General features: G+C 55.6%; 1 protein-coding gene across 1 annotated transcript in view; it reads left to right on the top strand.

Annotated features, from left to right (window-relative positions):
- Window positions 1-12,119, top strand: part of DOCK3 (dedicator of cytokinesis 3) — a gene marked incomplete at its 5' end in the record, with an annotated part of 168,055 nt that overhangs the window by 54,753 nt on the left and 101,183 nt on the right. The window lies entirely within an intron of this gene.

The following is a 12,119-nucleotide window of genomic DNA, read 5'->3' as shown; positions in this document are numbered from 1 at the left end:
TGTGATACTGACTGCTGAGCTGTGTATCTAATCCTCTCCTGTGTGATACTGACTGCTGAGCTGTGTATCTAATCCTCTCCTGTGTGATACTGTGTGCTGAGCTGTGTATCTAATCCTATCCTGTGTGATACTGCTGAGCTGTGTATCTAATCCTATCCTGTGTGATACTGCTGAGCTGTGTATCTAATCCTATCCTGTTTGATACTGACTGCTGAGCTGTGTATCTAATCCTCTCCTGTGTGATACTGACTGCTGAGCTGCGTATCTAATCCTATCCTGTGTGATACTGACTGCTGAGCTGTGTATCTAATCCTCTCCTGTGTGATACTGACTGCTGTGCTGTGTATCTAATCCTCTCCTGTGTGATACTACTGAGCTGTGTATCTAATCCTCTCCTGTGTGATACTGACTGCTGAGCTGTGTATCTAATCCCCTCCTGTGTGATACTACTGAGCTGTGTATCTAATCCCATCCTGTGAGATACTGACTGCTGAGCTGTGTATCTAATCCTATCCTGTGTGATACTGCTGAGCTGTGTATCTAATCCCATCCTGTGAGATACTGACTGCTGAGCTTTGTATCTAATCCTATCCTGTGTGATACTCTTCTGAGCTGTGTATCTAATCCTCTCCTGTGTGATACTGACTGCTGAGCTGTGTATCTAATCCTATCCTGTGTGATACTTCTGCTGAGCCGTGTATCTAATCCTATCCTGTGTGATACTGACTGCTGAGCTGTGTATCTAATCCTCTCCTGTGTGATACTGCCTGCTGAGCTGTGTATCTAATCCTATCCTGTGTGATACTGTCTGCTGTGCTGTGTATCTAATCCTCTCCTGTGTGATACTGCTGAGCTGTCTATCTAATCCTCTCCTGTGTGATACTGACTGCTGAGCTGTGTATCTAATCCTCTCCTGTGTGATACTGCTGAGCTGTGTATCTAATCCTCTCCTGTGTGATACTGTCTGCTGAGCTGTGTATCTAATCCTCTCCTGTGAGATACTGACTGCTGAGCTGTGTATCTAATCCTATCCTGTGTGATACTTCTGCTGAGCCGTGTATCTAATCCTATCCTGTGTGATACAGTCTGCTGAGCCGTGTATCTAATCCTCTCCTGTGTGATACTGACTGCTGAGCTGTGTATCTAATCCTATCCTGTGTGATACTTCTGCTGAGCCGTGTATCTAATCCTATCCTGTGTGATACAGTCTGCTGAGCCGTGTATCTAATCCTCTCCTGTGTGATACTGACTGCTGAGCTGTGTATCTAATCCCATCCTGTGTGATACTGTCTGCTGAGCCGTGTATCTAATCCTCTCCTGTGTGATACTGACTGCTGAGCTGTGTATCTAATCCTCTCCTGTGTGATACTGTCTGCTGAGCTGTGTATCTAATCCCATCCTGTGTGATACTGACTGCTGAGCTTTGTATCTAATCCTATCCTGTGTGATACTGCCTGCTGAGCTGTGTATCTAATCCTCTCCTGTGTGATACTGACTGCTGAGCTGTGTATCTAATCCCATCCTGTGTGATACTGTCTGCTGAGCCGTGTATCTAATCCTCTCCTGTGTGATACTGACTGCTGAGCTGTGTATCTAATCCCATCCTGTGTGATACTGTCTGCTGAGCTGTGTATCTTATCCTCTCCTGTGTGATACTGTCTGCTGTGCTGTGTATCTAATCCTCTCCTGTGTGATACTGACTGCTGTGCTGTGTATCTAATCTTATCCTGTGTGATACAGTCTGCTGAGCTGTGTATCTAATCCTCTCCTGTGTGATACTGACTGCTGAGCTGTGTATCTAATCCTCTCCTGTGTGATACTGTCTGCTGAGCCGTGTATCTAATCCTATCCTGTGTGATACTGTCTGCTGAGCTGTGTATCTAATCCTCTCCTGTGTGATACTGACTGCTGAGCTGTGTATCTAATCCCATCCTGTGTGATACTGTCTGCTGAGCCGTGTATCTAATCCTCTCCTGTGTGATACTGACTGCTGAGCTGTGTATCTAATCCTCTCCTGTGTGATACTGTCTGCTGTGCTGTGTATCTAATCGTATCCTGTGTGATACAGTCTGCTGAGCTGTGTATCTAATCCTATCCTGTGTGATACTGCCTGGTAAACTGTGTATCTAATCCTCTCCTGTGTGATACTGCCTGGTAAACTGTGTATCTAATCCTATCCTGTGTGATACTGCCTGGTAAACTGTGTATCTAATCCTCTCCTGTGTGATACTGCCTGGTAAACTGTGTATCTAATCCTCTCCTGTGTGATACTGCCTGGTAAACTGTGTATCTCATCCTCTCCTGTGTGATACTGACTGCTGAGCTGTGTATCTAATCCCATCCTGTGTGATACTGTCTGCTGAGCCGTGTATCTAATCCTCTCCTGTGTGATACTGACTGCTGAGCTGTGTATCTAATCCTCTCCTGTGTGATACTGTCTGCTGAGCTGTGTATCTAATCCCATCCTGTGTGATACTGACTGCTGAGCTTTGTATCTAATCCTATCCTGTGTGATACTGCCTGCTGAGCTGTGTATCTAATCCTCTCCTGTGTGATACTGACTGCTGAGCTGTGTATCTAATCCCATCCTGTGTGATACTGTCTGCTGAGCCGTGTATCTAATCCTCTCCTGTGTGATACTGACTGCTGAGCTGTGTATCTTATCCTCTCCTGTGTGATACTGTCTGCTGTGCTGTGTATCTAATCCTCTCCTGTGTGATACTGACTGCTGTGCTGTGTATCTAATCTTATCCTGTGTGATACAGTCTGCTGAGCTGTGTATCTAATCCTCTCCTGTGTGATACTGACTGCTGAGCTGTGTATCTAATCCCATCCTGTGTGATACTGTCTGCTGAGCCGTGTATCTAATCCTCTCCTGTGTGATACTGACTGCTGAGCTGTGTATCTAATCCTCTCCTGTGTGATACTGTCTGCTGTGCTGTGTATCTAATCGTATCCTGTGTGATACAGTCTGCTGAGCTGTGTATCTAATCCTATCCTGTGTGATACTGCCTGGTAAACTGTGTATCTAATCCTCTCCTGTGTGATACTGCCTGGTAAACTGTGTATCTAATCCTATCCTGTGTGATACTGCCTGGTAAACTGTGTATCTAATCCTCTCCTGTGTGATACTGCCTGGTAAACTGTGTCTCTAATCCTCTCCTGTGTGATACTGCCTGGTAAGCTGTGTATCTAATCCTCTCCTGTGTGATACTGCCTGGTAAGCTGTGTATCTCATCCTCTCCTGTGTGATACAGTTCTGTGCTCTCCTGCTGGTGACCCACTTCCCGTGTTTGGGGCGCTGGTGTCTCCCATGACATTATTTCTGGGCTCCCCTCCCCCTCCTGACCCTTCCCAATGTATAAATCCCCTCCTCGTATTATCCTGTGCCCCTCCTCCATGTATTCCCCCCTCCCCCTGGTTTGGCTCCGGTCCTCGGTCCCTCTCCTGGGATTTGGCCGCCTCCAGAGCTGAATCGTGGCAGTAATGTGTATATATATATATTATCATCCATGAGGTATGACTCCGCCCCCAGGACTCTGCAGAAGCCCCCCACACAGCTGGGAGAAGTCCTCGCCTCTGAATTCACTGACAGCCAGCAGAGGTGCTCTCTGGACAGCTTGATGTCTGCAGATGAAATGAATAGAACCCTTGAACTATATTGGGCAACTCCCCACATGTCACACAGGTGCAGGGCTCGTCATATCCCTGGTCATGTGATGTCACACAGGTGCACGGCTCATTATATCCCTGGTCATGTGATGTCACACAGGTGCACGGCTCGTTATATCCCTAGTCATGTGGTGTCACACAGGTGCACGGCTCGTTATATCCCTGGTCATGTGATGTCACACAGGTGCAGGGCTCGTCATATCCCTGGTCATGTGATGTCACACAGGTGCAGGGCTCGTCATATCCCTGGTCATGTGATGTCACACAGGTGCACGGCTCGTTATATCCCTAGTCATGTGGTGTCACACAGGTGCATGGCTCGTTATATCCCATGTCATGTGGTGTCACACAGGTGCACGGCTCGTTATATCCCTGGTCATGTGATGTCACACAGGTGCACGGCTCGTTATATCCCTGGTCATGTGATGTCACACAGGTGCACGGCTCGTTATATCCCATGTCATGTGATGTCACACAGGTGCACGGCTCCTTATATCCCTGGTCATGTGATATCACACAGGTGCACGGCTCGTTATATTCCATGTCATGTGATGTCACACAGGTGCACGGCTCCTTATATCCCTGGTCATGTGATATCACACAGGTGCACGGCTCGTTATATCCCTGGTCATGTGATGTCACACAGGTGCACGGCTTGCTATATCCCTGGTCATGTGATGTCACACAGGTGCACGGCTCGTTATATCCCTGGTCATGTGATGTCACACAGGTGCACGGCTCGTTATATCCCTGGTCATGTGATGTCACACAGGTGCACGGCTCGTTATATCCCTGGTCATGTGATGTCACACAGGTGCACGGCTCGTCATATCCCTGGTCATGTGATGTCACACAGGTGCACGGCTCGTTATATTCCATGTCATGTGATGTCACACAGGTGCACGGCTCCTTATATCCCTGGTCTTGTGATATCACACAGGTGCACGGCTCGTTATATCCCTGGTCATGTGATGTCACACAGGTGCACGGCTCGTTATATCCCTGGTCATGTGATGTCACACAGGTGCACGGCTCCTTATATCCCTGGTCATGTGATGTCACACAGGTGCACGGCTTGTTATATCCCTGGTCATGTGATGTCACACAGGTGCACGGCTCGTTATATCCCTGGTCATGTGATGTCACACAGGTGCACGGCTCGTTATATCCCATGTCATGTGATGTCACACAGGTGCACGGCTCGTTATATCCCATGTCATGTGATGTCACACAGGTGCACGGCTCGTTATATCCCTGGTCATGTGATGTCACACAGGTGCACGGCTCGTTATATCCCTGGTCATGTGATGTCACACAGGTGCACGGCTCGTTATATCCCTGGTCATGTGATGTCACACAGGTGCACGGCTCGTTATATCCCTCGTCATGTGATGTCACACAGGTGCACGGCTCGTTATATCCCTGGTCATGTGATGTCACACAGGTGCACGGCTCGTTATATCCCTCGTCATGTGATGTCACACAGGTGCACGGCTCGTCATATCCCTGGTCATGTGATGTCACACAGGTGCACGGCTCGTCATATCCCTGGTCATGTGATGTCACACAGGTGCACGGCTCGTCATATCCCTGGTCATGTGATGTCACACAGGTGCACGGCTCGGTATATCCCTGGTCATGTGATGTCACACAGGTTGATCCTCAGCCGTGTTGATCCTGAGGGCAGGACAGGGGTCCGGTGCGGTGATCCTGAGGGTAGGGGTCCGGTGCGGTGATCCTGAGGGCAGGACAGGGGTCCGGTGCGGTGATCCTGAGGGCAGGACAGGGGTCCGGTGCGGTGATCCTGAGGGCAGGACAGGGGCGGTGATTTTGAGGGCAGGACAGGGGTCCGGTGCGTTGATCCTGAGGGCAGGACAGGGGTCCGGTGCGGTGATCCTGAGGACAGGGGTCCGGTGCGGTAATCCTGAGGGTAGGGGTCCGGTGCGGTGATCCTGAGGGCAGGACAGGGGTCCGGTGCGGTGATCCTGAGGGCAGGGGTCCGGTGCGGTGATCCTGAGGGCAGGACAGGGGTCCGGTGCGGTGATCCTGAGGGCAGGACAGGGGTCCGGTGCGGTGATCCTGAGGGCAGGGGTCCGGTGATCCTGAGGGCAGGGGGCCGGTGCGTTGATCCTGAGGGCAGGACAGGGGTCCGGTGCGTTGATCCTGAGGGCAGGACAGGGGTCCGGTGCGTTGATCCTGAGGGCAGGACAGGGGTCCGGTGCGGTGATCCTGAGGGCAGGGGTCCGGTGCGGTGATCCTGAGGACAGGGGTCCGGTGCGGGGATCCTGAGGACAGGACAGGGGTCCGGTGCGGGGATCCTGAGGACAGGACAGGGGTCCGGTGCGGTGATCCTGAGGGCAGGACAGGGGTCCGGTGCGGTGATCCTGAGGGCAGGGGTCCGGTGCGGTGATCCTGAGGGCAGGACAGGGGTCCGGTGCGGTGATCCTGAGGGCAGGACAGGGGTCCGGCGCGGTGATCCTGAGGGCAGGACAGGGGTCCGGTGCGGTGATCCTGAGGGCAGGACAGGGGTCCGGTGCGGTAATCCTGAGGGTAGGGGTCCAGTGCGGTGATCGTGGGGGCAGGACAGGGGTCCGGTGCGGTAATCCTGAGGGCAGGACAGGGGTCCGGTGCATTGATCCTGAGGGCAGGACAGGGGTCCGGTGCGGGGATCCTGAGGACAGGGGTCCGGTGCGGTGATCCTGAGGGCAGGACAGGGGTCCGGTGCGGTGATCCTGAGGGTAGGGGTCCGGTGCGGTAATCCTGAGGGTAGGGGTCCGGTGCGGTGATCCTGAGGGCAGGACAGGGGTCCGGTGCGGTGATCCTGAGGACAGGGGTCCGGTGCGGTAATTCTGAGGGTAGTGGTCCGGTGCGGAGATCCTGAGGGCAGGACAGGGGTCCGGTGCATTGATCCTGAAGACAGGGGTCCGGTGCGGTGATCCTGAGGGCAGGACAGGGGTCCGGTGCGGTGATCCTGAGGGCAGGACAGGGGTCCGGTGCGGTGATCCTGAGGGCAGGACAGGGGTCCGGTGCGGTGATCCTGAGGGCAGGACAGGGGTCCGGTGCGGTGATCCTGAGGGCAGGACAGGGGTCCGGTGCGGTGATCCTGAGGGCAGGACAGGGGTCCGGTGCGGTGATCCTGAGGGCAGGACAGGGGTCCGGTGCATTGATCCTGAGGGCAGGACAGGGGTCCGGTGCGGGGATCCTGAGGACAGGACAGGGGTCCGGTGCGGTAATCCTGAGGGTAGGGGTCCGGTGCGGTGATCCTGAGGGCAGGACAGGGGTCCGGTGCGGTGATCCTGAGGGCAGGACAGGGGTCCGGTGCGGTGATCCTGAGGGCAGGACAGGGGTCCGGTGCAGTGATCCTGAGGGCAGGACAGGGGTCCGGTGCGGTGATCCTGAGGGCAGGACAGGGGTCCGGTGCGGTGATCCTGAGGGCAGGACAGGGGTCCGGTGCGGTGATCCTGAGGGCAGGACAGGGGTCCGGTGCGGTAATCCTGAGGGCAGGACAGGGGTCCGGTGCGGTGATCCTGAGGGCAGGACAGGGGTCCGGTGCGGTGATCCTGAGGGCAGGATAGGGGTCCGGTGCGGTGATCTTGAGGGCAGGACAGGGGTCCGGTGCGTTGATCTTGAGGGCAGGACAGGGGTCCGGTGCGTTGATCTTGAGGGAAGGACAGGGGTCCGGTGCGGTGATCCTGAGGGCAGGACAGGGGTCCGGTGCGTTGATCCTGAGGGCAGGACAGGGGTCTGGTGCATTGATCCTGAGGGCAGGACAGGGGTCCGGTGCGGTAATCCTGAGGGTAGGGGTCCGGTGCGGGGATCCTGAGGACAGGACAGGGGTCCGGTGCGGTAATCCTTAGGGTAGGGGTCCGGTGCGGTGATCCTGAGGACAGGACAGGGGTCCAGTGCGGTAATCCTGAGGGTAGGGGTCCGGTGCGGTGATCCTGAGGGCAGGACAGGGGTCCGGTGCGGTAATCCTGAGGGTAGGGGTCCGGTGCGGTGATCCTGAGGGCAGGACAGGGGTCCGGTGCATTGATCCTGAGGACAGGGGTCCGGTGCGGTGATCCTGAGGGCAGGACAGGGGTCCGGTGCGGTGATCCTGAGGGCAGGACAGGGGTCCGGTACGGTAATCCTGAGGGTAGTGGTCCGGTGCGGTGATCCTGGGGGCAGGACTGGGGTCCGGTGCGGTGATCCTGGGGGCAGGACAGGGGTCCGGTGCGGTGATCCTGGGGGCAGGACAGGGGTCCGGTGCGGTGATCCTGGGGGCAGGACAGGGGTCCGGTGCGGGGATCCTGGGGGGAGGACAGGGGTCCGGTGCATTGATCCTGAGGACAGGGGTCCGGTGCGGTGATCCTGGGGGCAGGACAGGGGTCCGGTGCGGTGATCCTGAGGGCAGGGCAGGGGTCCGGTGCGGTGATCCTGAGGACAGGGGTCCGGTGCGTTGATCCTGAGGGCAGGACAGGGGTCCGGTGCATTGATCCTGAGGGCAGGGGTCCGGTGCGGTGATCCTGAGGACAGGGGTCCGGTGCGGTGATCCTGAGGACAGGACAGGGGTCCGGTGCGGTGATCCTGAGGACAGGGGTCCGGTGCGGTGATCCTGAGGGCAGGGGTCCGGTGCGGTGATCCTGAGGGCAGGACAGGGGTCCGGTGCGGTAATTCTGAGGGTAGGGGTCCGGTGCGGTGATCCTGGGGGCAGGACAGGGGTCCGGTGCGGTGATCGTGAGGGCAGGACAGGGGTCCGGTGCGGTGATCCTGAGGGCAGGGCAGGGGTCCGGTGCGGTGATCCTGAGGGCAGGACAGGGGTCCGGTGCGTTGATCCTGAGGACAGGACAGGGGTCCGGTGCGGTAATCCTGAGGGTAGGGGTCCGGTGCGGTGATCCTGAGGGCAGGACAGGGGTCCGGTGCGGTAATTCTGAGGGTAGGGGTCCGGTGCGGTGATCCTGGGGGCAGGACAGGGGTCCGGTATGGTGATCGTGAGGGCAGGACAGGGGTCCGGTGCGGTAATCCTGAGGGTAGGGGTCCGGTGCGGTGATCCTGGGGGCAGGACAGGGGTCCGGTATGGTGATCGTGAGGGCAGGACAGGGGTCCGGTGCGGTGATCCTGAAGGCAGGACAGGGGTCCGGTGCGTTGATCCTGAGGGCAGGACAGGGGTCCGGTGCGTTGATCCTGAGGGCAGGACAGGGGTCCGGTGCGTTGATCCTGAGGGCAGGACAGGGGTCCGGTGCGTTGATCCTGAGGGCAGGACAGGGGTCTGGTGCGGTGATCCTGAGGGCAGGACAGGGGTCTGGTGCGGTGATCCTGAGGGCAGGACAGGGGTCTGGTGCGGTGATCCTGAGGGCAGGACAGGGGTCCGGTGCGTTGATCCTGAGGGCAGGACAGGGGTCCGGTGCGGTGATCCTGAGGGCAGGACAGGGGTCCGGTGCGGTGATCCTGAGGGCAGGACAGGGGTCCGGTGCGGTGATCCTGAGGGCAGGACAGGGGTCCGGTCCTGGGTCTGTAGGTCACTACACTGGTCCATCTTGGAGCCATCCAGGGTTAGTGATAGTGATAGGCTGCAGCCTCTGTGCTTCGTGTTTCCATGGAGACCCCGCATCGCACGCTTCCCACGCACCCTCATCTCCACTCTCGCTCTGCCCACTCACTCTTCCCCTCCCCCTGCCTGGTACCCGAGAGGCTGGGAGCCGAGTCATGACATTCCAGTACATGGGACACATTTACTAAGAATAGTACAGGGTGTACTATGTGCAGGGGGTGTACTATGTGCAGGGGGTGTACTATGTGCAGGGTGTACTATGTGCAGGGTGTACTATGTGCAGGGTGTGTACTATGTGCAGGGTCCTGTGTACTATGTGCAGTGTCCTGTGTACTATGTGCAGGGGGTGTACTATGTGCAGGGGGTGTACTATGTGCAGGGGGTGTACTATGCGCAGGGGGTGTACTATGTGTAGTGTGTACTATGTGCAGGGGGTGTACTATGTGCAGTGTCCTGTGTACTATGTGCAGGGGGTGTGTACTATGTGCAGGGGGTGTACTATGTGCAGGGGGTGTACTATGTGCAGGGGGTGTACTATGTGCAGTGTGTACTATGTGCAGGGGGTGTGTACTATGTGCAGGGGGTGTGTACTATGTGCAGTGTGTACTATGTGCAGTGCCCTGTGTACTATGTGCAGTGTGTACTATGTGCAGGGGGTGTACTATGTGCAGTGTGTACTATGTGCAGGGGGTGTGTACTATGTGCAGGGTGTACTATGTGCAGGGGAGGTACTATGTGCAGTGTGTACTATGTGCAGTGTGTACTATGTGCAGTGTGTACTATGTGCAGGGTGTGTACTATGTGCAGGGTGTGTACTATGTGCAGTGTGTGTACTATGTGCAGTGTGTGTACTATGTGCAGGTGGTGTACTATGTGCAGGTGGTGTACTATGTGCAGGGGGTGTACTGTGTGCAGGGGGTGTACTGTGTGCAGGGGGTGTACTATGTGCAGGGGGTGTACTATGTGCAGGTGGTGTACTATGTGCAGGTGGTGTACTATGTGCAGGGTGTGTACTATGTGCAGGGGGTGTGTACTATGTGCAGGGTGTGTACTATGTGCAGGGTGTGTACTATGTGCAGGGGGGTGTACTATGTGCAGGGGGGGTGTACTATGTGCAGGGTCCTGTGTACTATGTGCAGTGTGTACTATGTGTAGTGTCCTGTGTACTATGTGCAGTGCCCTGTGTACTATGTGCATTGTGTACTATGTGCAAGGTCCTGTGTACTATATGTAGTGTCCTGTGTACTATGTGCAGGGACCTGTGTACTATGTGCTTGGTGTGTACTATGTGCAGGGGGGGTGTATTATGTGCAGGGTGTACTATGTGCAGGGGTCCTGTGTGCTATGTGCAGTGTCCTGTGTACTATGTGCAGGGTGTACTATATGCAGGGGTCCTGTGTACTATGTGCAGGGGATGTGTACTATGTGCAGGGTGTGTACTATGTGCAGGGGGTGTGTACTATGTGCAGTGTCCTGTGTACTATGTGCAGTGTCCTGTGTACTATGTGCAGGGGGTGTGTACTATGTGCAGGGTGTGTACTATGTGCAGGGTGTGTACTATGTGCAGGGTGTGTACTATGTGCAGGGTGTGTACTATGTGCAGGGGGTGTACTATGTGCAGGGGGTGTGCTATGTGCAGGGGGTGTGCTATGTGCAGGTGGTGTGTACTATGTGCAGGTGGTGTGTACTATGTGCAGGGGTGTGTACTATGTGCAGGGGTGTGTACTATGTGCAGGGGTGTGTACTATGTGCAGGGGTGTGCACTATGTGCAGGGGTGTGTACTATGTGCAGGGGTGTGTACTATGTGCAGGGGTGTGTACTATGTGCAGGGGTGTGTACTATGTGCAGGGGTGTGTACTATGTGCAGGGGTGTGTACTATGTGCAGGGGTGTGTACTATGTGCAGGGGTGTGTACTATGTGCAGGGTGTGTACTATGTGCAGGGTGTGTACTATGTGCAGGGTGTGTACTATGTGCAGGGGGTGTACTATGTGCAGGGGATGTGCTATGTGCAGGGGGTGTGTACTATGTGCCGTGTGTAGTATGTGCAGGGGGTGTGTACTATGTGCAGGGGGTGTGTACTATGTGCAGGGGGTGTGTATTATGTGCAGGGGGTGTGTACTATGTGCAGGGGGTGTGTACTTTGTGCAGTGTGTACTATGTGCAGTGTCCTGTGTACTATGTGCAGGGGGTGTGTACTATGTGCAGGGGGGTGTACTATGTGCGGGGGGGTGTGTGCTATGTGCAGGGGGGGTGTACTATGTGCAGGGGGGGTGTACTATGTGCAGGGGGGGTGTACTATGTGCAGGGGGTGTACTATGTGCAGGGGGTGTACTATGTGCAGGGGGTGTACTATGTGCAGGGGGGGTGTACTATGTGCAGGGTGTACTATGTGCAGGGGGGGTGTACTATGTGCAGGGTGTGTGCTATGTGCAGGGTGTGTGCTATGTGCAGGGGGTGTACTATGTGCGGGGGGGGTGTACTATGTGCAGGGCGGGGGTTTACTATGTGCAGGGGGTGCACCATGTGCAGGGGTGTTCTATGTGCAGGGGGTGTTCTATGTGCAGGGTTTGTACCATGTGCAGGGGGTGCACCATGTGCAGGGTTTGTACCATGTGCAGGGGGTGCACCATGGGCAGGGGGTGCACCATGTGCAGGGGGTGTTCTATGTGCAGGGGGTGTGTACTATGTGCAGGAGGTGTGTACTATGTGCAGTGTGTACTATGTGCAGGAGGTGTGTACTATGTGCAGTGTGTACTATGTGCAGGGTTTGTACTATGTGCAGGAGGTGTGTACTATGTGCAGGGGGTGCACCATGTGCAGGGGGTGTTCTATGTGCAGGGTTTGTACTATGTGCAAGGGGTGTGTACTATGTGCAGGAGGTGTGTACTATGTGCAGGGTTTGTACTATGTGCAG

Source organism: Engystomops pustulosus, chromosome 10 (assembly GCF_040894005.1).
Source record: "Engystomops pustulosus chromosome 10, aEngPut4.maternal, whole genome shotgun sequence".
In the NCBI taxonomy this organism is placed as follows: Eukaryota; Metazoa; Chordata; class Amphibia; order Anura; family Leptodactylidae; genus Engystomops; species Engystomops pustulosus.
The sequence above is the reverse complement of the archived record's forward strand: the minus strand, read 5'-3'. Positions and strand labels throughout refer to the sequence as shown.